Source organism: Papio anubis, chromosome 6 (genome assembly GCF_008728515.1).
Source record: "Papio anubis isolate 15944 chromosome 6, Panubis1.0, whole genome shotgun sequence".
Taxonomy (NCBI): Eukaryota; Metazoa; Chordata; class Mammalia; order Primates; family Cercopithecidae; genus Papio; species Papio anubis.
In genome coordinates, this window is record NC_044981.1 from 27,829,943 (window position 1) to 27,856,028 (window position 26,086).

The 26,086-nt window shown below is 41.1% G+C and overlaps 1 protein-coding gene across 1 annotated transcript in view; it reads right to left on the minus strand.

Annotated features, from left to right (window-relative positions):
• LOC103883559 overlaps positions 1 to 26,086 on the minus strand; it is an 87,636-nt gene that overhangs the window by 39,163 nt on the left and 22,387 nt on the right. The gene's annotated exons all lie outside the window — the stretch shown is intronic.

A 26,086-nucleotide genomic window follows, 5' to 3' on the forward strand; every position in this document is an offset into this window, starting at 1 on the left:
TGTGCAGGTTTGTTACATAGGTACACATGTGCCATGGTGGTTTGCTGTACCCATCAACCCATCATCTAGGTTTTAAGCCCCGCATGCATTAGGCATTTGTCCTAATGCTCTCCCTCCCCTTGCCCCCAACACTACAACAGGCCCCAGTGTGTGATGTTCCCCTCACTGTGTCCATGTGTTCTCATTGTTCAACTCCCAATTATAAGTGAGAACATGTGGTGTTTGGTTTTCTGTTCCTGTGTTAGTTTGCTGAGAATGATGGTTTCCAGCTTCATCCATGTCCCTGAGAAGGACATGAACTCATTCTTTCTTATAGTTGCATAGTATTCCATGGTGTATATGTGCCATATTTTCTTTATCCAGTCTATCATTGGTGAGCATTGGGGTTGGTTCCAAGTCTTTGCTATTGTAAACAGTGCTGCAATAAATATACGTGTGCATATGTCTTTATAGTAGGATGATTTATATTTCTTTGGGTATATACCCAGTAATGGTATTGCTGGGTCAATGGTATTTCTGATTCTAGATCCTTGAGGAATCACTACACTGTCTTCCACAATGGTTAAACTAATTTATACTCCCACCAACAGTGTAAAAGTGTTCCTATTTCTCCACATCCTCTCCAGCATCTTTCGTTTCCTGACTTTTTAATGATCGCCATTCTACCTGGCATGAGATGGTATCTCATGGTGGTTTTGATTTGCATTTCTCTAATGATTAGTGATGTTGAACTTTTTTCCTTATGTTTGTTGGCCATATAAATGTCTTCTTTTGAGGAGTGTCTGTTCACATCCTTCACCCACTTTTTGATGGGGTTGCTTTTTTCTTGTAAATTTGTTTAAGTTCCTGTAGATTCTGAATATTAGACCTTTGTTAGATGGATACATTGCAAACATTTTCTCCCGTTCTGTACGTTGCCAGTTCATGGTGATGATAGTTTCTTTTGCTATGCAGAAGCTCTTTAGTTTAATTAGATCCCATTTGTCAATTTTGGCTTTCGTTGCAATTGCTTTTGGAGTTTTCGTCATGAAATCTTTGAAGTCTTTGCCTACGTCCTGAATGGTATTGCCTAGGTTTTCTTCTAGGGTTTTTATGGTTTTGGGTTTTACACTTAAGTCTTTAATCCATCTTGAGTTAATTTTTGTATAAGGTATAAGGAAGGGGTCCAGTTCAGTTTTCTGCATATGGCTAGCCAGTTTTCCCAGCACCATTTATGGAATAGGGAATCATTTCCCCATTGCTTGTTTTTGTCAGGTTTGTCAAAGATCAGATGGTTGTAGATGTGTGGTGTTATTTCTGAGGTCTCTGTTCTGTTCCATTGGTCTATATGTCTATTTTGCTACAAGTACCATGTTGTTTTGGTTACTGTAGCCTTGTAATATATAGTTTGAAGTTAGGTAGGCATGATGCCTCCAGCTTTGTTCTTTTTGTTTAGGATTGCCTTGACTATATGGGCTCTTTTTTGGCTCCATATGAAATTTAAGGTAGTTTTTTTCCAATTCTGTGATGAAAGTCAATGGTACCTTGATGGGAATAGCATTTAATCTATAAATTACTTTAGGCAGTATGGCCATTTTCACAATATTGATTCTTCCTATCCATGAACATGGAATTTTTTTCCATTTCCATTTCTGTTTCTTTGTCCTCTCTTATTTCCTTGAGCAGTGGTTTGTAGTTCTCCTTGAAGAGGTCCTTTACGTCCCTTGTAAGTTGTATTCCTAGGTATTTTATTCTATGCAGCAATTGTGAATTAGAGTTCATTCATGATTTGACCCTGTTTGTCTGTTATTGGTGTATAGAAATACTTGTGATTTTTGCACAATGATTTTGTATCCTGAGACTTTGCTGAAGTTGCTTATCTGCTTAAGGAGTTTTGGGACTGAGATGATGGGGTTTTCTAAATATACAATCATGTCATCTGCAAACGGAGACAATTTGACGTCCTCTCTTCCTATTTGAATACCCTTTATTTCTTTCTCTTCCCTGATTGCCCTGACCAGAACTTCCGATACTATGTTGAATAGGAGTGGTGAGAGAGGACATCCTTGCCTTGTGCTGGTTTTCAAAGTGAATGCTTCCAGCTTTTGCCCATTCAGTATGATACTAGCTATGGGTCTGATATAAATAGCTCTTATTATTTTGAGATATGTTCCATCAATACCTAGCTTATTGAACATGTTTATTTGTTTGTTTGTTTTGAGATGAAGTCTCGCTCTGTCACCCAGGCTGGCGTGCAGTGGCACAATCTCAGCTCACTGTAACCTCCACCTCCCAGGTTCAAGCAATTCTTCTGCCTCAGCCTCCTGAGTAGCTGGAACTACAGGCGCACACCACCACGCTAGGCTAATTTTTGTATTTTTAGTAGAGACGGGGTTTCACCGTGTTAGCCAGGATGGTCTTAATCTCCAGACTTCGTGATCCACCCACGTTGGCCTCCCAAAGTGCTGGGATTACGGGCATCATCCACCATATTGAGTGTTTTTAGCATGAAGGGGTGTTGAATTTTATTGAAGGCCTTTTCCACATCTATTGAGATAATCATGTGGTTTTTGTCATTGGTTCTGTTTGTGTATTGATTACGTTTATTGATTTGTGTATGTTGAGCCAGCCTTGCATCCCAGGGATAAAACTGACTTGATTGTGGTGGATAAGCTTTTTGATGTGCTGCTGGATTTGGTTTGACAGTATTTTATTGAGGATTTTCACATTGATGATCATCAAGGATATTGACCTGAAATTTTCTTTTTTTGATGTGTCTCTGCCAGGTTTTGGTATCAGGATGATGCTGGCCTCATAAAATGAGTTAGGGATGATTCCCTCTTTTTCTATTGTTTGGAATAGTTTCAGAAGGAATCGGATCATCTCCTCTTTGTATCTCTGGTAGAATTCAGCTGTGAATCCACCTGGTCCTGGGCTTCTTTGGTTGGTAGGCTATTATGCTGCCTCAATTTCAGAACTTGTTATTGGTCTATTCAGGGATTCAACTTCTTCCTGGTTTAGTCTTGGGAGGGTGTATGTGTCCAGGAATTTATCCATTTCTTCTAGATTTTCTAGTTTATTTGCATAAAGGTGCTTTTAGTATTCTCTGATGGTAGTTTGTATTTCTGTGGTACCAGTGGTGATATCCCCCTCATCATTTTTATTGTGTCTATTTGATTCTTCTCTCTTTTCTTCTTTATTACTCTGGCTGGTGGTCTTTTTTTTTTTTTTTTAATCTTTTCAAAAAATCAGCTCCTGGATTGATTGATTTTTTGAAGGCTTTTTCATGTCTCTATCTCCTTCAGTTCTGCTCTGATCTTAGTTATTTCTTGTCTTCTGCTAGCTTTTGAATGTGTTTGCTCTTACTTCTCTAGTTCTTTTAATTGTGATGTTAGGGTGTTGATTTTAGATCTTTCCTGCTTTCTGATGTGGGCATTTTGTGCTATAAATTTCCCTCTAAACACTGCTTTAGCTGTGTCTCAGAGATTCTGGTATGTTGTCTCTTTGTTCTCAATGGTTTTAAAGAACTTATTTATTTCTGCCTTAATTTCGTTATTTACCCAGTAGTCATTCAGGAGCAGGTTGTTCAGTTTCCATGTAGCTGTGTGGTTTTGAATGACTTTCTTTATCCTGAGTTCTAATTTGATTGCACTGTGGTGTGAGAGACTGTTATGATTTCTGATCTTTTGCAATTGCTGAGAAGTGTTTTGTTTCCAATTATGTGGTCAATTTTAGAATAAGTGCTATGTGATGTTGAGAAGAATGTATATTCTACTGATTTGGGTTGGAGAGTTCTGTAGATGTTTATTAGGTCTGCTTGGTCTAGAGCTGAGTTCAAATCCTGAATATGCTTGTTAATTTTCTGTCTCATTGATCTGTCTAATATTGACAGTGGGTCGTTAAAGTCTCCCACTATTATCATGTGGGAGACTAAGGCTCTTTGTAGGTCTCTAAGGACTTGCTTTATGAATCTGGGTGCTCCTATATTGGGTGCATTTATATTTAGGATAGTTAGCTCTTCTTGTTGCATTGATCTCTTTACCATTATGTAATGCCCTTCTTTGTCTTTTTTGATCTTTGTTGGTTTAAAGTCTGTTTTATCGGAGACTAGGATTACAACCCCTGCTTTTTTTTTTTTTTTTTTCCTGCTTGGAAAATATTCCTCCATGCCTTTATTTTGAGCCTACATGTGTCTCTACACATGAGATGAGTCTCCTGAATAAAGCACACCAATGGCTCTTGACTCTTTATCCAATTTGCCAGTCTGTGTCTTTTAAATTGGGCATTTAGCCCATTTACATTTAAGGTTAATATTGTTATGTGTGAATTTGATCCTGTCATCATGATGCTAGCTGGTTATTTTGCACATTAGTTGATGCAGTTTCTTCATAGTGTCATTGGTGTTTATATTATGGTATGTTTTTGCAGTGACTGGTACTGGTTTTTCCTTTCCATATTTAGTGCTTTCTTCAGGAGCTCTTGTAAGGCAGGCCTGGTGGTGACAAAATCCCTCAGCATTTGCTTGTCTGTAAAGGATTCTATTTTTCTCCTTTGCTTATAAAGCTTAGTTTGGCTGGATATGAAATTCTGGGTTGGAAATTCTTCTTTATAAGAATGTTGAATATTGGCCCCCACTCTGTTCTGGCTTGTAAGGTTTCTGCAGAGAGATCCACTGTTAGTCTGATGGGCTTCCCGTTGTAGGTGACCTGACCTTTCTCTCTGGCTGCCCTTAACATTTTTTCCTTCATTTCAACCTTGGAGAATCTGATAATTATATGTCTTGGGATTGCTCTTCTTGAGAAGTATCTTAATCATGTTCTCTGTATTTCCTGAATTGGAATAATGGCCCATCTTACTAGGTTGGAGAAGTCCTCCTGGATGATATTCTGAAATGTGTTTTCCAACTTGGTTCCATTCTGTCTGTCACTTTCAGGTATACCAATCAATCGTAGGTTTGGTCTTTTCACATAGTCCCATATTTCTTGGAGGCTTTGTTCATTCTTTTTCATTCTTTTTTCTCTAATCTTGTCTTCATGCTTTATTTCATTAAGTTGATCTTCAATCTCTGATATCCTTTCTTCTGCTTGATCGATTCGGCTATTGATACTTGTAGGCTTCACAAAGTTCTCATGCTGTGTTTTTCAGCTCCATCAGGTCATTTATGTTCTTCTCTAAACTGGTTATTCTAGTTAGCAGTTCCTGTAACCTTTTATTAAGATTCTTAGCTTGCTTGCATTGGGTTAGAACATACTCCTTTAGATCAGAGGAGTTTGTTATTATCCACCTTCTGAAGCCTACTTCTGTCAATTCATCAAACTCATTCTCTGTCCAGTTTTGTGCCCTTGCTGGAGAGGAGTTGTGATCATTTGGAGGAGAAGTGGCATTCTGGTTTTGGAATTTTCAGCATTTTGGGGGCTGGTTTTTCCTCATCTTCATGGATTTATCCACCTTTGATCTTTGATGCTGATGACTTTTGGATGGGGATTTGGGGTGGGCGTCCTTTTTGTTGAAGTTGATGTTATTGCTTTCTGTTTGTTAGTTTTCCTTCTAATAGTCAGGCCCTCTTCTGCAGGTTGGCTGGAGTTTGTTGGAAGTCCATTCCAGATCTGTTTGCCAGAGTGTCACCAGTGGAGGCTGCAGAACAGCAAAGATTGCTGCCTGATCCTTCCTCTGGAAGCTTCATTCCAGAGGGGCACCTGCCTGATGCCAGCCAGAGTGCTCCTGTATGAGGTGGCTGTTGACCCCTGCTGGGAGGTGTCTCCAAGTCAGGAGGCATGGGTGTCAGAGATGCACTTGAGGAGGCAGCCTGTCCTTTATCAGAGCTTGAGTGCTGTGGGAGATCCGCTGCTCTCTTCAGAGACGGCAGGCAGGAATGTTTAAGTCTGCTGAAGCCGCACCCACAGCTGCCTTCCCCCCAGGTGCTCTGTCCCAGGGAGATGCAAGTTTTATCTATAAGCCCCTGACTGGGGCTGCTGCCTTTCTTTCAGAGATGCCCTGCCCACTGAAGAGGAATCTAGAAAGGCCAATCCGAACTTCACGGTGGCTTCCTTAATACTGTGAGGGGAAAACCGCCTACTAAAGCTTCAGTAATGGTGGGTGCCCCTCCCCCCACCAAGCTTGATTGTCCCAGGTTGATTCCAGACTGATGTGCTGGCAGTGAGAATTTCAAGCCAGTGGTTCTTAGCTTGCTGGGCCCCATGGGAGTGGGACCCGCTGAGCGAAACCACTTGGTTCCCTGGCTTCAGCCCCCTTTCCAGGGAAGTGAATGGTTCTGTCTCCCTGAGGTTCCAGGCAACACTGAGGTGTGAAAAATAATACTCCGGCAGCTAGCTCGATGTCTGCCCAAACAGCCACCTGGGTTTTGTGCTTGAAACCCAGGGCCCTGGTGGTGTAGGCACATGAGAGAATCTCCTGTTCTGTGGGTTGCAAAAACCATGGGAAAAGCATGGTACCTGGGCCAGATAGCACAGTTACTCATAGTTTCCCTTGGTTAGGGGAGGGAGGTCCCCTGCCCCTTGCCAATTCCCAGGTGAGGCGATGCCTCACCCTGCTTCTGTTCACCCTCCATAGGCTGCATCCACTGTCTAACCAGTCCCAATGAGATGAACTGGGTATCTCAGTTGGAAATGCAGAAATCACCACCTTCTACATTGGTCTTGCTGAGAGCTGCAGGCTGGAGCTGTTCCTATTCGGTCATCTTATCAGATCCCTTTGTCATGACTTTTGCTGAGAAAAATGTAAAACTTAATTGGCCTTTTGGAAAGCTTAAATTCTTTCTCTTCACTTTGAGATGTAAACTTGCTACCTTGTTCTCTAAAACTCAGTTAAGGCTTCAGCCTTGTGAAACAGATAAACTTTAACTTCTTCCATTTACAAAGGCACAAATTGTCCTTTTAAACTAGTGAGTTTCATCTACTTCATGGAAAAGTTTTAAAATAAAAGCTATAGGCTGGGCGCAGTGGCTCACGTCTGTAATACCATCACTTTGGGAGGCCAAGGTGGGTGGATCACGAGGTCAGGAGATCAAGACCATCCTGGCTAATATGGTGAAACCCATCTCTACTAAAAATACAAAAAAAAGCCGGGCGCAGTGACAGACGCCTGTAGTCCCAGCTACTCGGGAGGCTGAGGCAGGAGAATGGCGTGAACCCAGGAGGTGGAGCTTGCAGTGAGCCGAGATCATGCCACTGCACTCCAGCCTGGGCGACAGAGTGAGACTTTGTCTCAAAAAAAGAAAAAATAAATAAAAATAAAATAATTTTTTAAAATGCTATAAAAGGTTTTGTCTCTACTTTTATGTATACCTGTATACCTATCTGTTTGTATATTATCTACATGGTACCAAGTTGACTTATAAATAACTGAGCACTCATGAATTAATAAGCCCAAATATTTTTCAGGTTCATGGGACTTTAGTAATCTTCAGTAAATAAAACTAGTTTTAAAGTTGTTGGTAAATTTTCTTTTGTGCTCGTATCTCTAGGAAAAACATTGTTGGTAAAGTAAAAATGTCTTCAGAATTGTCAGTATTAAATATAATTCAGACATTTTGCTTGGGTCTGCTGGTCAGACAGGTTTAGGCTTATCTCTACTAAATGTTTTAAGTCATAAAACTGTTCCTTCTGTGATATTCTTTGATACTTGCTCAATTTGTGTGTGAGCATATGTCTTAGAGCCATTAAATTCTGGAATCTAGACAGGTGGCCATGTTAAGGCCTGGGAATATATGTATGATGACAGCACTTCGGCCAATAGCTGCAGGGAAGTACCAAACAAGTATATTCTCCCTGGCTCAGCTGTATCTCCTGGACATGCTAGGAAGGGTTAGTTTCACCTGACATTATCTTCACAAATCTATCTTTTGTCCTGGACTCTGCATCTGGTACATAACAATGAAAATTGCTTAAATTGCTTACTCGGGATCAGCACAGTGGCTTACAGCTGTAATCCTGGCACTTTGGGAGGCCAAGACAATAGGATCACTTGCTGGCCTGAGCCCCTAGGGAGAGGGGTGGCTATAGTCTCCACAGACCAAAAGATGTAGACTTTCCTGCTGCTAGTTCTGAGGAATCCAGGCAGAACAAATGAGTGGGCTTCCCCCCCGAGAAGCACACCCCCTCCACCAAGGGACAGTCAAAATGCTTCGTTTAATGGGTCCTGTTCCCTGTGCCACCCAACTGGGTGAGACCCTGCAAGAGGGGTTGTCAGACACCCTATACAGGAGTGTTCCTACTGGTATCAGTTCGGTGCCCCTTGAGGTCAGAGATCCTAGAGGAAGGAGCAGGCACCCATTTTGTGCTCTCCAGCCTCCTCAAGTGACATCTCGCCCTCTGTGGGCTGCACCCACTGTCTAACCAGTCCCAATAAGATGAACCAGTTACCTCAGTTGGAAAGGCAGAAATCACTCACCTTCTGCATTGGTCTCACTGTAAGCTGCAGTGAACCAGGTGAATAGGGCCTGAAGTGAACCCCCAGCAAACTGCAGCAGCCCTACAGAACAAGGACCTGACCATTGCAAGAAAAACAAATAGAAAGCAACAACAACAGCATCAACAACAAAAAGAAAACTCCCCACAAAAACCCCATCCAAGGGTCAGCAGCCTCAAAGATTGATACTAGAAAAATTCATGAAGATGAGAAAGAATCAATGAAAAAATGCTGAAAACCAAAAAGGCCAGAGTGGCTCTTCTCTTCCAGATGATTGCAGTGCCTCTCCAGTAAGGGCACAGAACTGGACAGAGGATGAGATGGACAAATTGACACAAGTAGGCTTCAGAAGGTGGCTAATAACAAACTCTGCTGAGCTAAAAGAGCATGTTCTAACCCAATGCAAAGAAGGTAAGAACATGACAAAAAAAATACAGGAGCTGGTAACTAGAATAACCAATTCAGACAGAAACATAAATGACCTGATGGAGCTCACAGCACGAGAAGTTTGTGAAGCATACACAAGTATCAACAGCCAAATCAACCTAGCAGAAGAAAGGATATCAAAGTTTGAAGACCCTCTTGCTGAAATAAGGCATGCACACAAGATTAGAGAAAAAGAATGAAAAGGAATGAACAAAACCTCCGAGAAACATGGGACTATGTAAAAAGATCAAACCTACGATTGATTGGAGTTTCTGAAAAAGATAGGGAGAATGGAACCAAGCTGGAAAATACACTTCAGGATATCATCCAGGAGAACTTCCCCAACCTAGCAAGACAGGCCAACATCCAAATTCAGGAAATACAGAGAACACCACTAAGATACCTGACGAGAAGATCAACCCCAAGACACAAAATCATCAGATTCTCCAAGGTAGAAATGAAGGAAAAAATGTTAAAGGCAGTCAGAGAGAAAGGCAAGGTTATCTACAGAGGGAAGCCCATCACACTAACAGCAGACCTCATTCAGGAGGAAGTTGTTCAATTTCCATGTAGTTGTGTGGTTTTGAGTGAGTTTTTAAATCTTGAATTCTAATTTGATTGCAATGTGGTCTGAGAAACTATTATTATTTCAGTTATTTTGCATTTGCTAAAGAGTGTTTTACTTCCAATTATGTGGCTGATTTTAGAATAAGTGCCCTGTAACACTAAGAAGAATGTATATTCTGTTGATTTGGGGTAGAGAGTTCTGTAGATGTCTCTCAGCTCCACTTGATCCAGAGCTGAGTTCAAGTCCTGAATATCCCTGATTAACATCGATGTGAAAGTGCTCAATAAAATATTGGCAAGCCAGATCCACCAGCACATCAAAAAGGTTATCCACCATGATCAAATTGGCTTCATCTCTGGGACGCAAGGCTGGTTCAACATACATAAATCAATAAACATAATCCATCACATAAACAGAACCAATGACAAAAAGCACATGATCATCTCAATAGATGCAGAAAAGGCCTTGGATAAAATTCATCTTTTTCATGTTAAAAACTCTCAATAAACTAGGCATTGATGGAACATATCTCAAAATAACAAGAGCTATTTATGACAAACTCACAGCCAATAACATATTAAATGGTCAAAAGGTGGAAGCATTCACTTTGAAAACTGGCACAAAACAAGGATGCCCTCTCTCACCACTCCTATTCAACGTAGTATTGAAAGTTCTGGCCAGAGCAATCAGGCAAGAGAAAGAAATAAATGGCATTCATATAAAAAGAGAGGAAGTCAAATTGTCTCTGTTTGCAGATGACGTGATTGTATATTTAGAAGACCCCATCATCTCAGCCCCAAAACTCCTTAAGCTGATAAGCAACTTCAGCAAAGTCTCAGGATAAAAAATCAATGTGCAAAAATCACAAGCATTCCTATACACCAGTAATAAACAGAGAGCGAAATAATGAATGAACTTCCATTCACAATTGCTAAAAACAGAGTAAAATACATAGGAATACAGCTGACAAGGGATGTGAAGGATGTCTTCAAGGAGAATTATAAACCACTGCTCAAGGAAATAAGAGAGGACACAAAGAAATGAAAAAATTCCATCCTCATAGAAAAAAAGAATCAATATCATGAAAATGGCCATACTGCCTAAAGTAATTTATAGATTCAATGCTATTCCCATCAAACTACCACTGACATTCTTCACATAATTAGAAAAAACTACTTTAAATTTAATATAGAACCATAAAAGAGCCCATATAACCAAGACAATCCTAAGCAAAAAGAACAAAGCTGGAGGTATCATGCCTACCTAACTTCAAACTATATACTACAAGGCTACAGTAACCAAAACAATATGGTACTGGTAGCAAAACAGACATAGAGACCAATGGAACAGAACAGAGACCTCAGAAATAACACCACACATCTACAACCATCTGATCTTTGACAAACCTGACAAAAACAAGCAATGGGGGAAATGATTCCCTATTCCATAAATGGTGCTGGGAAAACTGGCTAGCCATATGCAGAAAACTGAACTGGACCCCTTCCTTACACCTTATACAAAAATTAACTCAAGATGGATTAAAGACTTAAGTGTAAAACCCAAAACCATAAAAACCCTAGAAGAAAACCTAGGCAATACCATTCAGGACATGGGCATGAGCAAAGACTTCATGACGAAACTCCAAAAGCAATTGCAACAAAAGCCAAAATTGACAAATGGGATCTAATTAAACTAAAGAGCTTCTGCACAGCAAAAGAAACTATCATCAGTGTGAACAGGCAACGTACAGAATGGGAGAAATGTTTGCAATCTACCCATCTGACAAAGGTCTAATATCCAGAATCTACAAGGAACTTAAACAAATTTACAAGGAAACAACAACCCCATCAAAAAGTGGGTGAAGGATATGAACAGACACTTCTCAAAATAAGACATTTATGTGGCCAACAAACATAAGGAAAAAAGTTCAACATCACTAACCATTAGAGAAATGCAAATCAAAACTACAATGAAATAGCATTTCATGCCAGTCAAAATGGCGATTATTAAAAAGTCAAGAAACAACAGAAGCTGGTGAGGCTGTGGAGAAATAGGAACACTTTTACACTGTTGGTGGGAATGTAAATTAGTTCAACCACTGTGGAAGACAGTGTGGTGACTCTTCAAATATCTAGAACCAGAAATACTTATTGACCCAGCAATCCCATTACTGGGTATATACCCAAAGGAATATAAATCATTCTACTATAAAGACACATTCACACGTCTGTTTATTGCAACACTATTCACAATAGCAAAGACATGGAACCAACCCAAATGCCCATCAATGATAGACTGGATAAGAAAATGTGGCACATATACACCATGGAGTACTATGCAGCCGTGAAAAGAAATGAGATCGTGTCCTTTATGCAGGGACACGGATGAAACTGGAAGCCATCATCCTCAGCAAACTAACACAGGAACAGAAAAACAAATACTGCGTGTTCTCACTCATAAGTGGGAGTTGAACAATGAGAACACATAGACACAGGGAGGGAAGCATTACACATGGGGGCTTGTCAGGGGGTGGAGGCAAGGGGAGGGATAGCATTTGGACAAATAGCTAATGCATGCAGGCCTAAAACGTAAATGACGAGTTGACAGGTGCCACAAACCACCATGACACACATATATCTATGTAACAAACCTACATGTTCTGCACTTGTATCCCGGAATTTAAAGTAAAATTTTTTAAAAAATGGTTGCTTTAAAGTGAAAGGCTTAAAAAGAATAATAAACTGAATGGATACAGAAATTTGGGAAAAGAGAATAGGAAAAATTGTAAAAGGTTATAAAAAGTTTGTGGTTTTAAAAAGTTCATGGTCAAAGCTAATGCGAATAGATGGATCTGTTTATAAGGTATTATTAAAATTATGTTTAATATTAACAATACACTGATACAAAGTAGAATTTCATTGTCTTGCTTGAACAATATAGTATTAATAAGAGATATAAGACTGGTGTTCATCTTTTGAATAAACTGTTAAAAATTTAAAAAGGAGAGAGAGAGACAGATTCTTGTTTTGAATCTCCTCTCTTTCAAAGAGTAAAGGTTTATGCTTTTTGAAATATTTCAATTATCACTTTGGCTAAATAAATGATTATTATGACTTGTGATCTTATTTTTGATATCAAAGGTTTTAAGACTTTGATATTTGGCATACTTCCCAAAATCAAATTTCAAATTCTAAAATTAAGTATTTTCTATAAGGAATGTCTGATAGGTCAAGAGAAACATATTAGGCTTATTTGGCATGTTAAAATCACACAGGAAGCATTGTCAAATAAGAAATGGCATTTAACTTTCATTGACTAGAAGATGTGGGAAAAGGCAAAAAAAAAAAAAAAAAACCCAAAACTTTCAGTCACATCTGTATAAATGTTATTAACATGTGTTCCAAAATCGTATATTCCTAAATTCTGACGTGTCTTTGTTATCAGTCATAATTATGATTATGGCAAATTTTGTAGGCCACAGAAGTAACCAAATTTTCTTGTTAACTGTGTGTTTAACCATGGCTACTCTAAGCCTTTTGTCATCCCCAGACAATTATTGTCTTTCTTTACTTCTCAAAAAGTGATTTACAATTCGCTACAGTCTAAAATTTTATTTTTCTTCAAGGAAATTCATGGAAAGGACACTGCCAAGTACTCTTGAATGCAGGTCTCCAATAACTTTGGAAATCACACCACTGGACTAACTAAAAACTTCCAGAACTCTTAAGAAAAAAAAAAAAAAACTGATGATTTCATGAAGATTACAAACCCAACATCAAGCAGAACAAGAATTAATAACATAGGCCTAATCTGATAGAGGACTACAGTGATCTTTTGTGACATTTTGTTTGAAACAATTCTGATTCTTTTTTTGTTTTGTTTTCCAGAGTCAAGAAAAACTTCATTTTTATTTTGAGCCATTTATGGTTACAGTGATTGGGAAAAGTGTACTTTTGTGAGAAAACTTAAATTCCAGGTATGTGGACAGGGATGAAGTGGGGGAGGTTCCCGCCTGCCGACCCGAGCGGGGAGGACTGACGGACTCATCGCTGCGGAACTGGCACTCAAATCCTTTGTTTGGGATGAGACAAGTTGTGAAACAAAACCCCATGCCTAAGTGACCCCATTTAGAGACTCCGCGGCGCGCACTGGGGACCTCACACGGTGCGCACCTCTTTGAAGCCTCTGGAAGCTGGGGCGCAAGGTCGGAAGGGGTTCGCAAACGCACTTCCGCCGGCGGCCAGGCAGGGCGCAGAGGAGCTAGTTAGAGCTGGGCTGCAGCGGCCACTCGGCCCAGGTAGTAGGACTGGCGGGGAGAGAGCCGGACGCCGCCGCCGGAGTCTCCCGGCTCAGCCAGGTGCAGGCGAGAGGAGCCCCGTGTTTGCTCATCCCCGCGCTGGAAGCGCCGTCCGGAGACACTGCACGGGGCGGACTGGTGGGCGTCCCGGCACTGGCACCGCCGGGTTGCCCTAGCTAACCGGAGCCCAGCTCCCCACGCGGCCCACACGTTTCCCCAGACGTTGCGAAGTCCGACTCTGGTTCACAGACGCCGACCTGGTCGGTCTGTGCGGACCACCCTTTTCTCCAACGTGACCGCGGATTACTGGAATTTTTTTGGGATCTGTCAGGCCCTGATGGCTTAAGGAACATAGCCAGATCTTGTTGAGTCCGAGGCTCGTTATGGTTGTCCACTGATGATCTGCCATTTCGTTTATGTTACAGAGTAAACAGGGAAGGTGTTTGCAGTCTCGTTGGTTAACATGTATTTTGCCTTATTCTTTCAAAGATCTAAACTAGTGGAAGGCAACCTGTAGAACCCGCTTCCATGTCCTTTATCTTGAATGATTCCTGAAACAGCCTTTCTCCAAACCTGCTCCAGAAGCCCCTGAATTAATCCTTAGAGCCCAGGAAGTGAAGATATCTTTCAAAGATGCCGATTGGGTAACAGAAGTTAAGCACAGAGAAGGCAGTAGAGGGCCTTATTGCGTGGTCCTAAGTTGTGTGCCAAAAAACAGAGAAGTGTCCCTGAGCACCAGGTGTGGACTCCCCTGCCAGCCCCTGGATGACCAGGTCAGCGATAACTGCAGTCCTTTACTGAGGTCTTACTAAGTGCTAGGCACTGAGTCTAATGCTTTCCAGGCACTGCATCTAATGCTTTTTGTAATTTTTCTAAAACAACCCTATATTATCAGGTCTGTGGTTTAATCACATTGTATCAATACTATTTTTTGGCCTTGCAATTGTGCTATGGTTATGTAAGATGTTAATATAATAGGAAGCTGGGTGAAGGATATAGGGACTATTCTATACCTTTTTGGAAATTTTCTCTAAGTTTAAAATTAGTTCAAAATAAAAAGTTACAAACAAAATTAGAAGTTTGTTTTTAACAGTGGAAGGGGAATAGAAATTTAGAGAGATTAGGCCACTACACATAAGAGAATGTGACAAGATTCGAGCCCAGGACTTTTGGAATCCTCAGCCCATGCCCTTAACCACTGCCCACCATGTTAATCCTGGGTAACAGATAGGCCCTGCCTAAATCAGTTATTACTTGGAAAATTGGAAATGCCTATACCCACACAGCCTCCTAACTACGTTGGCATAATTTTACTATTCAACTGTCTTTACTAATGTGATACTACTATTGTACTGTCTTTATCAACATGACTTTAGTATTCCAGGACATTATTGCTGTAGGAGATAAAAATTGCAAATATTTTTGTTTCAAGAACTTCACCCTCAAAAAATCTATTTAAATGAACATCACATTCTTCAACTTTAAATAATTAGCATCCAGACTTTTTGAAACCCTCACCTCAAAACCTTCATCTTAATGAATGTGTCCATCAACCTTAAATTATTGTATCACCATCCTTGCCCAGTCCTAATTCTGCTTTGAAAGATCAGCATTAAACCTTTCAAATCTTGTAAATATCCTGACTTTGCCTTCCTCCCTCAGAGATGCTACCAGGACTCTGTCAAGGTAGTGCTTTTTATCACCCACAAGAATAAACTTCATTTTGCCTTGCCAACATTGTTTTGTTGTTACTTTTGGGAAACAAGCATCCAAAAATTTTCTCAGGACTGTGAAAACTGCTGTTTCTTGACAAACATTCCTTCTATTTGAGAAAAGGTTTGAACTGCTTTACACTTTTATTTTTTGAACTATAGTTTCTGTTACCTTAGGAGTGTGTCTTAACATAACACTTACAGCAGCAATCCTCTTAGCCCATTGGAGCTAGAATGCCCACTGTGTCCCTTTCATGGGCTCCTGAAGAGACAAAGCAGCTCTTTGAAGTAAACAACAAAGAAAGCCTTGCCATGGAGCAGGGATCCAGCCCAAAAAGGAGTAGCCCAAACAAACAGGAGTTATTCTGCCAGCACTTCTGACAGTTCTGATACAAGGAGACTCCTGGGCCCTGTGAGGCCTTGAGCCAGCTCTGGATGCTCTGCTGTGAGTGGTTAAGGCCTGAGATGCACACCAAGGAGCAGATGTTAGACTTGGTGCTTGAGCAGTTCCTGGCCATTCTGCCCGTGGAGCTCCTGGCCTGGATGCATGAGCATCATCCAAAGAATGGAGAGGAGGCAGTGGCTTTGCTGGAGGTAAGAAAGGGTCCTATACACTTGGGTAGAACAGCCTGGAGAGGGTATCCAAGCTGGTCCTTTGTGGGATCTCTGGGGATCATGTACACTGTCGCCCCTTCAGATGCCCAAGTGAGCCAGCTAGTCCTCAGGTTTCAGCCCAGGTCCATGTGCAGGAAGTGCTTTCTTTTTTTCTTTTTCTTTTCTTTTCTTTTTTTTTTTTTTTGAGACAGAGTCTCACTTTGTCGCCCAGCCTGGAATGCGGTGGCACGATCTTGGCTCACTGCAACCTCCGCCTCCCAGGTTCAAGCAATTCTCCTGCCTCAGCCTCCCAAGTAGCTGGGACTACAGGCACATGCCACCATGCCCAGCTAATTTTTTTGTACTTTCAGTAGAGACGAGGTTTCGCCATGTTGGTCAGTCTGGTCTTGAACCCCTGACCTCAAATGATCCACCTGCCTCGGCCTCCCACAGTGCTGGGATTACAGGCGTGAGCCACTGCACCTGGTCAGGAAGTGCTTTCTGAGACTTCAGTGCCTCTCAATCCTTCCGTGGAGACTCAACTTAAAAGTGACTCTCAGGACTCTCAACAGCAAAAGGATTGTGGTTAGTGTTGACACTTGGGTCATATGGCTCCCCTGGAGACCTTAGAATCATCCATCATTTGGCAAATATATATTTACTTTTTATGTGCTAGGCACTGTGCAAGGCTCTAGGAATAGTGAACAAAGCAGACATGATCTTTGCTTTCATGGAGACAGTCTTGTGACAGAGGTACTAAACACACAAATAAATACACTGTGACAGATTGTATATGGGGAGAGAGGGTAGTCAGGGAACGCCTCTTTGAGGAAGTAATATGGGAGCTGAATCTTAAAGGTGGTGTAGAAATTAGCTAAGTGAATAATAGAAAGGAAAGCATTCCAGACCAAAAGAGCATGTGCAAAAACTGGAGTGGGAAAGAAATTGGTGGGTTTGAGGAATTGAAAGAAAACCAGTGTGACTGCAGCATGGAGGCAGAGCCCCAGAGAAGAGGTGGTCAGGGACCAGGACATGAGAGCTTCGTGGCTCCTGTTAAGAAGAAAGAAAATGTCAGCTACTCAGCAGGCTGAGGAAGGAAGATCGCTTGAGTCCAAGTGTCTGAGACCAACCTGGGCAACACAGCGAGACTCCAGTCCCCCCACCAAAACTTCACTAAATATTTAGCTTTCACAGTGTGTAAAACCTAGCTCTGGTTTCTATGAGGGTCCCTGCCCTAAAGGAGTTGGGTACCAATAAAAAGATTGCCTCATTTGAGGCAGTGAATGATTGCCAAATAAGAGATAACAGTTCTGAGAAGAGAGAAATCTGTCTTTTCAGGCCCTGATGGTAATGTTAGTGGAATGATTGGAATTTGAACTGGATCATAAAGAACTGGTAACATTTCACTGGGCAGACAGTATCAGGAACGATGTTCCTCATACTTACCCCTCTTCTAGCTCTCTGTCCCTCTATTATCTTCTTCCGTCACATTAAGACTTACAGTCATTCATCCCTTTTTTCCTCTCAATGTTTCTTTCTTTCCCTGTCCCATCAGACCCATGGTACATTTCAGATTTTTGCATCGGACCCATGGTACATTTTAGTTTTTTGCAAATATGGCCAACATTTTTCCACCCCACTGCCACATACTCACATGTACACACACACCTCCACCTTGTTGAGCTAGTCTTGTAAAATACCACCTCTGACCAAACCTTCTCCATTGTTCTGCCAACCCAATTCATAGCTATTCTTCAAGATTCAACTCAGTTGTCACCTCCTTTAGGAAGCCTTTCTTGATACCCCCCACATGTTTGAGTTATATGATGCATCTTATGCATACTTCTGTCATAGCATTAGCATACTGTATTAACTGCTTCACTTGTCTGAAGTTCTTGTGTATCCCCTGCAACTGATATGTAGAAAATGCTCAGTAAAGGTGAATGATGAAGTCTAAGCAGAGGAATACTGTGGAAAAGTACAAACAATGATAAGAGAATGTGAGTGTATCAGTTTGGCTGAGACAGAGTAGCCAATAGAGGAATAATGCTAACTAGGTGGTCTGGAACAAAATTGTAGACAGCCTATTTTTCTTTTCTTCTTGAGATGGGGGTTAATTTGAGCAGTTGGTTTGGCTCTGTGTCCCCACCCAAATCTCATCTCGAATTGTAATCCCATGTGTCCAGGGAGAAACCTGGTGGTAGATGACTGGATGATGGCGGCAGTTTCCCCCATGCTGTTCTCGTGATAGTGAGGGAGTTCTCATGAGATCTGATGGTTTTAAAAGTGGCAGTTTTCCCTGTGCACTTTCTCTTTCCTGCCACCTTGTGAAGAAGGTACTTGCTTCTCCTGAACCTTCCACAATGCTTCTCCTTAACCTTCCGCCATGATTGTAAGTTTCCTGAGGCCTTCCCAGGCAGGCAGAACTGAGTCAATTAAGCCTCTTTTGTTTATAAATTACCCAGTCTCAATCTTTATAGCAGTGTGAAAACCAACTATACAAGCAGGAACTAATATGTGCCCTATAAACTAGATATAAGCTGTATTGCAGAGGGAGGAGAAAAAGGACCACTTTAAAGACTGTTGCTATAGTTGCAACTCAACATTATGAGTGCGCAGCTTCAGGTGGTGGATGGAGAGGGAGCGAGAGATTTAGCTAGATCACTTGTCCTAAAGCTCCAGAGCGTACTGGAAAGAGGACAGAATGGCTCTTTCTGACACCTCTCCTTGCTTCAGTAAGGATCCAGGTATCAGGGTTGGAATCTTCCTATGTCTGACGGATGGAAATGATGCTCACTTTCCCAATGGAAATGAAGAACATCATTTTTGGAACTAGTGTCATCTAAAAAATATGAGCTATGTTTTCTTCATTGTGGTCTTCCTCATTATACCTAGGGAGGACTTTTAATGACTGTAGGATACATCTTACCTATAGGGGTATGTTTGTTCATTCTGGTATCATTGTGAAATGCATGTTTTCCAAATTTTCTAGTAAGAGATTAGAAAATAAGGTGTTCTACATGCTAGGGTTTCCCTAAATAACTGAAGCTTGCCATTTGTTGGTCAAACTTTATTATTTAAGGGTCATCTTACTAAGATGTATAACATATTCTTGGAGTAGGGTGAACACAAATGATCCTTTTCATGAAGATTTAAATTAATTACAATTAATTTAATTAATAATAAAACTATTGTTCATAATTTAGAAATTTTTATAAATTATGGACATGAGTGCTCACTCTGGCCTGCAAATCACTGCTGCCCTTAGAGGCTCTAGGTAGGTAGGTCTATCAGATTTATCCTAAAATGGTATTAGACTGCCATATTAATAGATAGCAGATGTAGAATTTAAATATCCTGTCTCCAGAGCCCATGTTCTTAACTCTATAGTAGAGATGGAATGTAAAAATGTGAGAGAGGTGAAGAGTTAGGAAAATGAAACTGGAAAGGTAGGCAGGGCAGTCTCACATCAGAGTGATGTGATTGTGCATCTGGATGACTTTAAAAATTTATCAGTGGCTGGGCCTCACCCTCAGAAAGTGGATTTTCTCTGGACTACAGTGGGGCCCAGGCATGGGCTTGCTTTTTCTTCTTAATTCTCCAGGTGTAGCTAGGGTCAAGAATCCCAGTTCTAGGATCATGAAGGGCTTGTATGCTCAACAGATGAGTTCTTTAATAGTAAATTAAATTTTTTGATAATTTTTATCAATTTCCGAGGTCACCATTCTTGTATACTAACACCTTTCCTCTGGGTTCACTCTTGTTGAAGTCTATCCTTTAAAAATTATTTTAGTGAGGTTCTTTGGGTGGTAGACTGAGCTTTTGCATGTTTGAAAGTTCTCTTATTTTACCCTTCCTTTGAAATCATGTAGCTGGGATAAAATTCTAAACTGACATTTTTTTTCCCTTAGTATTTTGAAGATACTATTAATACTTTACTCTCTTCTAGCGTCTATTGTTTGCTAGCAAAAAGCTACTAGTAGTCTGCCTTTTAAAAAAAAAAAAAAGATTCCATTTTTTCTCTTTAGTAGCTTTTTAAATTTACTCTTAACTTTTATGCTCTGAGTTTCACTAAGTATGTCCAGTACGGTTTTATCTTTGTTCAGCTTGCTTGGCCTATAAATGCACACTTTTGCTCTAATACCCATGTTTTTCTTCAATCTGGGGAATTCTCAGCTATGAGTTCCTTAAATAAGCATCTTTTTTATTCCTTACATTATCGTCTGCTGGAGCTTCCAACATGTACTCATTAAAACCACTTACCAATCATCGATTCCACTTAACTGTTTTTTCACGTTTTATGTCTTTGTCTCTCTGTGGTACATCCTAGTGGATTCCTCTTCTACTATCTTCCAGTTTATTCTCCCTTTGACTGTCTTCAGCTTATCCATTCCACTGAAGATTTTATTTCAAAAACTATTACTTCTAAAATTTCTATTGAGTTTTCATAGCAATTATCCTTGTTCTGCTTATTTCGTTTCATAAATTTATGTTTATTTGCCATGGATGGTATGTTATTTATCTTTTTTCCCCATATCTTTAATCTATTAATTTCATCAGGCTGTTTGATGAAAGTAATTTCATCTGGATTGAATTCATCTTCCAGTTGGTGATTTTGTCACCATCTTTCTTAGCATTCAATTCATTCGTTTTGAAATTTCTATTTCTAGCCTCATTTGGAGTTCTGGTCTATTTACTTTCTCTTCTTCTTTGTTTACCAATTCTGTTGTACCTTTACCTGCACCTCCTCCTCCAGAACGAGGTTTTATACAGTGATATTTTAGGACTCCTGTTCCATGTGATATCACAAATATCATCAACGTAGTCACAGGCTTCCAGATGGCTTCACATGGTTCTTGGTCACAGGGTACTGTCTTGCTCTGTGCACGTTAAGGTACTTGTGTATGTGGGTGCCTGTCTGTTCCACCTAGCCTTTGGCACCATGCAGTGTGATGGTGCCAGTCCCTCGTCTCATGGAGCACTTGTAGTTCTCCAGGTTCCCCTGGTGACAAGACTTCAGTCATTTTTTAAGACCAGGAGCCCAGCAGGCCCAGAGCTTCAGCTATAGCCACCATTCTGTGTTTTTGCTTCCTTTCTGGTACACAGAAATGTTTATCTTGTTGGGTTTTTTTCCTTTTCCTTTTTTTTTTTTTTTTTTTAAGCACAGATGTGTTTACAGATTTTTAATTTTTATCTATTACTTTTTGTATTTGGAGGTGAAGTATGAATTCTGTGGGGAAAAGAAAGAGAGATCAGCCTGTTACTGTGTCTATATAGAAAGAAGTAGACGTAAGAGACTCCATTTTGTTCTGTATTTGAGATGCTGTTAATCTGTGACCCTACCCCCAACCTTGTCCTTGCAAGAGACATGTGCTGTCATTGTTATGCCCAGACTGTTTGTTCCCCAAAGAAGACCACCAGAGTCCAGAGTCAAAGCCAAGCGGCAAGGATCTTTACTACAAGTTCGAACTTGGTCCTTCCTTTACACAGTATACAAGAGGGCCCTGAACAATGCGAGCGTTTGCTTTTTATAGCCCGAAAGTTGCAGGGGAACAAAGAAATTCTTTTGGCTCCCGCGCTTTCAGTAACCTTGAACGGCTGTCTCCTTATCGGAGACTTTCCAGGTGGTGTTTATACTGGGCTCAGGGAGTTTGAGAGATATATGGTGGTGGGATGGGAGGATGGGATGTGTCTGTGCTAGGCTCAGGGAGTTTTGAGCCCGGGGCTGAGGAATGTGCCCAGCTCCTTTCATCATGACTCAAGGTTTAAAGGATTTTGGCCTGTGCAGGGTGTGCTTTGTTAAACAAGTGCCTGAAGGCAGCTTGCTGGTTAAAAGTCATCACCATTCTCTTAATCTCAAGTACCCAGGGACACATATACTGCCAAAGGTGGCAGGGACCTCTGCCTAGGAAAGCTAGGTATTGTCCACGGTTTCTCCCCATGTGATAGTCTGAAATATGGCCTCGTGGGAAGGGAAAGACCTGATCGTCCCCCAGCCTGACACCCGTGAAGGGTCTGTGCTGAGGAGGACTAGTACAAGAGGAAAGAAGGCCTCTTGGCGGTTGAGATAGAGAAAAGCATCTCTCTCCTGCCCGTCCCTGAGCAATGGAACATCTCAGTGTAAAACCTGATTGTATGTTGTGTTTACTGAGAAAGAAGAAAACCGCCTTAGGGCGAAATGTGGGACTTGCTAGCGCAATGCCGCTCTTTATGCACTAAAAAGGTTTATGAAGATGTTTGCATATGCTTATCAAGGCACAGCATTTTTCCTTAAACTTATGTCACAGAGATCTTTATTCATACGTCTTACTGCTGACCACCTCCCTACAATGATCCTATTATCCTGCCACTTCCCTTTTTCTAAGATAGTAATTATCAATAAATACTAAGGGAACTCAGAGACTGGGGCCCGTGTGGGTCCTCTGTATGCTGAGCGCTGGTCCCCTGGGACCACTTTTTCTTTCTCTATACTTGGTCTCTGTGTCTCATTTCTTTTCTCAAGTCTCTTGTTCCACCTAACGAGAAACGCCCACAGGTGTGGAGGGGCAGGCCACCCCTTCAAACTCACTGTGCCATCTTGACTGGAAATACACCATTTTCCTCAACCTCTTTTATTCAGTTACTAATTGAGTTTCTATGTTGTGCTTCTTTTTTATAATAATCCATATATTTTCGTCTGATGCTAATATGGATTTTAGTTACTATATCTGTAGTAGTATTTTGGATGCCATCTATGATAGTCACTTTTTTATCTGCTAATGGTTCTAAAAGACTATGTTCTTTTATAAATGTGTATCTGTGCAATTTGCTTTCAGATTCTGCACACAGATATATTTCAGGTAGCCCTATGGTTTGAACCTGTCCCCCAGAGTTCACATGCTGGAAACTCAATCCCCAGTGCAACAGTGTTGAGAGGTGAGATATTCAGGAGGTGACTAGGTTATGAGGGCTCTGCCCTCATGAAAAGATTAATGTCTTTATTGTGGGAGTGGGTTAGTTATCATGGGAGTAGGTTCCTAATAAAAGGATGAGTTTGGTGTGTTTTTTCCTCCAACACCTCTTTCCCCTTTTCTTTCTCTCTCTTCCCCTCCATCTTCTGACTAGGATGACACTGCAGGAAGGTCCTCACCAGATGTCACCATCTTGATCTTGGACCTTCGAGCCTCCAGAAGTCAGGAAATAAATTTCTGTTCTTTATAAATTACCTCGTCTATGTATTCTGTTATAGCAGCACAAAATGGACCAAGACAGGTAGCTGTAACATAAAGTTTTAAAGTACCCAAAGACTTTAAGATAACCTTAAATAGCCACTAACAGTGAGGGGTTTTTAAGCAGTGTGGCAAGCTGGTATGGTGAGATTATTGCAGGCTCTGGTGTAAAACGAGGCCCCCAGAGAAGGTTGATCTCACTCTTGGCAATGTGCTTTCTCAGCTCTGCCTCATCCCTTGTTCCTGCCCTTCACAGAAGTTCCAAGACCCAGATGAGAGTCATTTTTCTCAGACAGACTGCTTAGTGAACTTTATTCCTCATCCACATTCTCAAAGATTTGAATTCACTGTCTCACCATGGCTCCTTCTCTTCTTCATCCGAGTCTGTTTAGTCAACACATTTTAGCACAATGAATCCCACTGCCTCTGCCTAGAGTTAGCTGTGACTTGTCCGTGTCCTAGTGCTTCAGCTGTCTTCATGATTTTTTTTTTTTCCATTTAATGTTCCTTATCCACTCAAAACACTGCTTTTCTCTGTGTTCTTCCTATGTAGTTACAAATTCTCCCCTTTACTCTGGGTCCTAAAAATAGGATTAAGTTCAAGCAAATATGCCTTGGGTATGAAAATCTCATGTTTTCAAAAACTATAGATTACTGAGGATATGGCCACATCTCCTGCCCTGAAGAAATGAGGGTATTGAGACCCTGCTCAGAGGAACCTCTCCAGAAAATATAGGCAGAGGAATTATAGGAACATGGATCCCCTGGGCAAAGACAGATGCAAGTTGAGGGTCTGTTAAAGAACCTTCTCTCTATCAGTGACTGTTAGCCTGGGAAGTCTGAAATGACCCACAGAATGCAGTTTCAAGCTTGACAGATCCCCAGTGTTCTCTACAAAAAAAGTAGTGAGGTCTTTAGGGACCAAAGTAATTTCTGTTCTATTCCCGTGATAACATCTTGTTTTGTCTAAGGTGCCTAATCTGTTTGTTCTGCACATGGGAAATGGGATACTTCCCTGTGCTCTGATTCCCTGACTTTTTCGGTATTCCCAGAGGCCTTCAGGGCAACCTGCACAGAACTATTTCATGGCACTCACGGGGTACCTGCCACTGTTGACTTCCTGTCTCTCTTTTTACTTTTCTCTACTCAACTTCCGGCCTTTCCTGGTGAACATATTTTTATCTTAGATCTCTTCTGTTGTTTACTGTGCTTGCTCATTGGATCATGATTATCATTCCTCCCTACTTTTCTCCATTCTTTTCTTCAATCATGCCTTCAAAGTTCTGTCCATCCTCTCTTCCATTGCCATCCCCCAATTTCCTCCTCAAATGTTTTAAAACCATTTTGTTGGTATATTTAAGCCATTTACTTCTAGTATATGATTTTAGTTCCTGTATACCCCAGTGACATTTGGATGCTCTACTTTTTATTTCAGATTATGTTATCAGAATCAATAATATAGAACTGATTCAAGGGCAGGAACTTACTGTAGATATGGAATCCCAAGAAAATTTGCCTGGCAAAATCAATGGAAAGGCTTCTGAATGAGGAGAAACCCAAGAACATGAAGGATGGACAGAAATATATCAGAGAGCCGAGCGCAGTGGCTTGTAATCCCACCACTCCAGGCAGAGATGGGCGGATCACCTGAGGTCAGGAGTTTGAGACCAGCCTGGCCAACATGGTGAAACCCCGTCTCTACTAATACAAAAATTAGCCAGGTGTGGTGGTGCAAGCCTGTAATCCTAGCTACTTGGGAGGCTGAGAGGAGAATCACTTGAACCTAGGAGCTGGAGGTTGCAGTGAACTGAGATCGCGCCACTGCACTCCAGCCTGGGCGACAGAGCGAGACTCCGTCTTTAAAAAAAAAAAAAAGCAAAGTAGTATATCAGAGAAACACAATCAACTGAGAGAAAATATAAGTGTGATGAATGTGGGAAAACATTCACTCAAAACTCAAGCCTCATTAGACATAAAAGAATCTGTACCGTAAGACACGCTGTTCATGTATGTAATGTATGTATCAAAACTTTTACTCAGAGCTCACAACTTACTGACCATCAGTAAATTTTAGTTTAGCCAAATAAAACCCTATCAGTGTGATGAGTGTGAAAGTCTTTTATTACAGTTCATATCTTATTCAGCATTGAAGGACCCACACAGGAGAAACATTTCCAATGTAGTGAGTGTGGGAAAGTTTTTCATGACAGCTCAGATGTTATTTGACACCAGAGAACTCACACAGAAGAGAAACCATACCAGTGTAATGATTGTGGGAAATCCTCTCTGAGCTCATATCTGAGACAACATCAGAGTTCATACTGAAGAGAAGCCATAGCAGTGTAGTGAGTGAGGGAAAAGCTTTAGCTAGTGCTTGGGCCTCTTCTGTCACAAGAAAATCCACAGTGGAGAGAAACCATATGAATGGGACAAGCATGGAAAGGCCTTCAGATACAGTTCAGCTCTTGTTAGACACCAGCAAATCCATGGTAGAGAGAAGCCCTATGAGTGTGATGTGTGTGGGAAAGCTTTCAGTAACAGCTCACATCTTTTGGGACACCGAAGAACCCATACTGGAGAAAAGCCCTGAAAATGTGGTGCATATGGAAAACTTTTCCAGCGGAGCTTACACCTCATTTTACATCAGCAAATCCACACTGAAAAGAAGCCCCGGTGATGTCAAGCGTGGTGCAACATTGTTCATCTATGCTCATTCCTGTGGAACATCAAAAAAGCCCAACTAGAAAAAGATGCCACCAATACAGTCTTGTAGGGAACTCTGCAATCACTATTGCAATTTCAGCAGTCATTTAAAAATACAGCCAGGCATGGTGGCTCAGGCGTGTAATCCCAGTAGTTTGGGAGGTGAAGGTGG